Genomic DNA, 5,131 nt, shown 5'->3' with positions numbered 1-5,131 from the left:
ATCCTTATACATAGAGGTTTAAATGCTTAAATCATATCGCCGTGGGATAAGCCCTTTAGACTACAGGCAACAAGTTGGAGCGCCAGAGCCAAGGGAAGGAAGGCTCGGCAGAGATTTAAATGATGATCATGTCACAGTTATTTAATCAATATTTACGGCGGATTGCCTGGCATAAATCATGCCGCCGAACAACAAGTCGGTCGCTACATTCTGTCTTTAAATGACTCCCCTATTCAAATTAACCACCCGAAGGACTTTTTTTCCCGCTTTTTTTATATAAATGGGAGATAGGAGAAGCGAGGGAAATATGAAACACTGGTCTGGAACTACTGGAAGTCAGTAGTTCAAAGTTCCAGTGTCTAGTAAGTACAGACAGCTGCTGAATCAGGTTGCAAAAGATGTAATAGCTATGAATGATTCAGCGTTCATTGAATATAGACAGCTGAAGTCAGATAAAACAGCAATAGCAATGGTTCTCGCTTTCCAGCGTCCAGATGATATACATCGCTGAAGTCAGATTGCAAAAGTTGAACTGGCTACAAGAGTGGTTCCGCGTTCCATCGTTCATTAAATATATACAGTTGAAGTCTTGCAACAGAGGAAACAACTATAGCAGTGGTTCCATGCTCCAGCGTCCAGATAATATAGACCGCTGAAGTCAGACTGCAAAAGATGAAACAGCTATAAGATTGGTTCCATGCCCCAGCATTCAGATAATATAGACCGCTGAAGCCAGATTGCAAAAGCCGAAATAGCTATAGCAGTGGTTCCACATCCCAGCGTTCAAATAATATAAACCGCTGAAGTCAGACTGCAAAAGATGAAACAGCTATAAGATTGGTTCCATGTCCCAGCGTTCAGATAATATAGACCCATGAAGCCAGATTGCAAAAGATGAAACAGCTTTAGCAGTGGTTCTACGTCCCAGCGTTCAGATAATATAGACCCATGAAGCCAGATTGCAAAAGAAGAAACAGCTATAGCAGTGGTTCCACGTTCCAGCGTCCTGATAATATAGACCGCTGAAGCCAGATTGCAAAAGATGGAACAGCTACAAGATTGGTTCCACGCCCCAGCGTCCAGATAATATAGACCGCTGAAGTCAGACTGCAAAAGATGAAACATCTATAAGATTGGTTCCACGTCCCAGCGTCCTGATAATATAGACCGCTGTGCGGTTGAAGTCAGATTGCAAAAGCCGAAACAGTAGCAGTGGTTCCACGTCCCAGCGTCCTGATAATATAGACCGCTGTGCGGTTGAAGTCAGATTGCAAAAGCCGAAACAGTAGCAGCGGTTCCACGTCCCAGCGTCCTGATAATATAGACCGCTGTGCGGTTGAAGTCAGATTGCAAAAGCCGAAACAGTAGCAGCGGTTCCACGTCCCAGCGTCCTGATAATATAGACCGCTGTGCGGTTGAAGTCAGATTGCAAAAGCCGAAACAGTAGCAGCGGTTCCACGTCCCAGCGTCCTGATAATATAGACCGCTGTGCGGTTGAAGTCAGATTGCAAAAGCCGAAACAGTAGCAGCGGTTCCACGTCCCAGCGTCCAGATAATATAGACCGCTGAAATCAGATTGCAAAAGATGAAACAGCTTTAGCAGTGGTTCCACGTCCAAACGTCCTGATAATATAGACCAATGAAGTGAGACTGCAAAAGATGAAACCGCTATAGGAGTGGTTCCACGTCCCAGCGTCCTGATAATATAGACCGCTGAAATCAGATTGCAAGAGATGAAACAGCTATAGCAGTGGTTCCACGTCCCAGCGTCCAGATAATACAGACCGCTGAAGTTAGCAGTGGTTCCACGTCCCAGCGTCCAGATAATATAGACCGCTGAAGTTAGCAGTAGTTCCGCGTTCCATCGTCCAGCGCAGGGAAAACATGCTAACCACCACCCCTCAAAGAGGGGAGGAAAAAGGTCCTGTTTATTATCGCTCAAGATGATCTCGGGTAGATTGACGGAGTGTGTTTCCATTACGGGATAACACGGGCAGATTCAAAATGGAGATTAGACCAGATAACGTCAATTACAATACACGGTGCGATCAGCATCAGTTAAAAGCCGTGTGGATTTATTTGCTCTTCAAAAGAGCGAGAGTTTAAATATTTTTTTTTGTTTGTTTGAATACGCTCTTAAGCTTCGCCATTTTTTTTTTTTTATCGAATGAGGTGAAAACATGACGGGGTATTATGAGAGTAGACGCAACTGTTGCATTTGTTTGTCTCTTGGTTTATTGGTGTCATATTTCCTGTCTTTTTTTTAATGGATTTCAAAAAAAAAGAGGTTTTATGCGCAATGAAGTGAACTATATTGATTTTGTAGTTTTATAACAAAATCATTTACCACTACAGGAAAATCAACGACACAAGGGAACGCTGTTCTATCTTATTTCTTTTCTTGTTTTGTTGTAGTTTTTATAGTTTACATTTATGTTTTAATGTTGTTATTGTTCTTAGAGTATTCTATTTTCCTTTCCTAACTGGGATAGTTTCCTTGTTGAAGCCCCTAGGCTTATAGCATCCTGCTTTTCCAACTAGGGTTGTAGCTTAGCAAGTAACAACAACATCAAACAGCAATAATAATAATAATAATGATAATTTCTTCCTCTTCTTTTTAAAGGTTTTATAGTTTATATATAATATATATATATATATATATATATATATATATATATATATATATATATATATATATATATATATATATGAAAGATCTAATTTGAAGTTTTTATAGTTTATTACTTCTCTTGTAGTTTATTTATTTCCTTGTTTACTTTCCTCACTGGGGTATTTTTAAGTGTTGGAACCCTTGGGCTTATAGCATCCTTCTTTTCCAAATAGGGTTATAGCTTAGCTTGTAATAATAATGATAATAATAATAATAATAATAATAATAATATAGTATTTGTTACAACAATGGGCACTGCAAACCCAAATATGTATAAATACATAGGCCTACATAGATTGTACACAAATTTATTGTAAAATAAAAAAACTTTCGCCATAAGGCGTTTAAGTAATGTTAGCTCTGCTCATTAACTGTATGGGTGACCGGCTCGACAAGACGAACATCCACGAGATAAGGACGTGGTTCTAGCAACTCCACTCCTAAAATACTTGGTCACAAGTTCTAAGGAAAAAAAACATGTATATGTATTGAGAGAGAGAGAGAGAGAGAGAGAGAGAGAGAGAGAGAGAGAGAGAGAGAGATAATCCTGTGATGGATTAGCCTTTCATGGTTTATGGCTAAACGAATCTAGCTTGGTGGGGAGAGAGAGAGAGAGAGAGAGAGAGAGAGAGAGAGAGAGAGAGAGAGAGAGAGAGAGAGAGAGAGAGAGAGAGAGTGTGTACTATATTTGTTAAAGGAAGAGATATTCATTATTATTATTATTAGTCAAGCTACAACCCTAGTTTAAAAAAGAAACAGGATGCTATAAGCCCAAGTGCTCCAACAAGGTAAAATAACCCAGTGAGGAAAGGAAACAAGGAAATAAATAAACTACAAGCGAAGTAATGAGCAATGAAAATAACATTTAAAGAACAGTAACAACATTAGAACAGATCTTTCATAAATAAACTATAAAAAGAGGTTTATATCAACCTGTTCTACATAAAAGCATTTGCTGCAAGTTTGAACTTTTGATGTAAATAAGTTGAAGAAGAGGTGCTTAGAAGGGGAAATAAATGCATAGAGCATAGGATGAAATAATTCGAAATGATGCTTAGATGAACAGAGGAAATAACAAGACGGGAAAATGGTGATTAGGAAATAAGGGAGAGAGGCGATGAAAAATGCTTAGCAGAACGTAGAAGAACATTATAGAGAAGAGCTTAGACCTAAGATGAAGAATTACAGATCAGGAATTAAAATGGCAAAAAGAGATGTTTAGATGTTGAAGACCACAATGTTTTGAAATAAGGATAGTGATTATAAGAAGTGCAGATGAAAAATGCTTAGCAGAACACGTAGAGAAATGCTTAGACCTAAGTTCAAGAATTACAGACCATAAATTAAAATGACATAAAAAGAGATGTTTAGATGTTAAACACCAAAATGCTTAGAAATGAAGCTGGTGATTATAAGAAAGACATGCAGATGCTTAGAGATAAAACGGGAAATGAGACAGAGGCTTAGAAGTACTGGGAAGTGGCTAGACTAAAAGCATTTGTCCTTAACCAATTCAACCCTTAGAGTGCTTGAGTTTGCTTGAGGACACGAGGGAGCATAGCTATATCTAATATAGCATATAAAACTAACATATGCTTAGAATTCAATAAAACATTAGAAAGCAAAACAAGAATGTTTAGAAAGCATCCTTTACATTCAGATCTTCCTGGACAATTCCATCGTGTTCGTAATACTAGGCAAGCAGTTAATTCTAATAGTCAGGCCTTCTCCATCATGGGGCTCAATGCTACACAGTATTCTAGAAGTTTTATTCCAGCTGTGACCAAGTTGTGGAATGATCTTCCTAATCGGGTAGTTGAATCAGTAGAACTTCAAAAGTTCAAACTTGCAGCCAATGTTTTTATATTGAACAAGCTGACTCAAGTCTTTTTATAGTTTATATATGCCATATCTGTTTTGACGTTGTTACTGTTTGTAGAATGAATTATTAATATGTTTTAATCATTTATTTATTTCCTTATTTCCTTTCCTCACTGGGCTATTTTTCCCTGTTGGAGCCCTTGGGCTTATAGCATCTTGCTTTTCCAACTGGGGTTATAGCCTGGCTAGTAATAATAAAAATAATAATAATAATAATAATAATGTTTCCTTTCCTCACTGGGCTATTTTTCCCTTTTGGAGCCCTTGGGCTATTAGCATCTTGCTTTTCCAACTAGGGTTATAGCTTGGCTAATAATAATAATAACAATAATAATAATAATAATAATAATAATGTTTCCTTTCCTCACTGGGCTATTTTTCCCTTTTGGAGCCCTTGGGCTATTAGCATCTTGCTTTTCCAACTAGGGTTATAGCTTGGCTAATAATAATAATAACAATAATAATAATAATAATAATAATAATGTTTCCTTTCCTCACTGGGCTATTTTTCCCTTTTGGAGCCCTTGGGCTATTAGCATCTTGCTTTTCCAACTAGGGTTGTAGCTTGGCTAATAATAA

This window comes from Palaemon carinicauda, chromosome 3 (genome assembly GCF_036898095.1).
Source record: "Palaemon carinicauda isolate YSFRI2023 chromosome 3, ASM3689809v2, whole genome shotgun sequence".
Taxonomy (NCBI): Eukaryota; Metazoa; Arthropoda; class Malacostraca; order Decapoda; family Palaemonidae; genus Palaemon; species Palaemon carinicauda.
Note: the sequence above shows the minus strand (reverse complement) of the source record.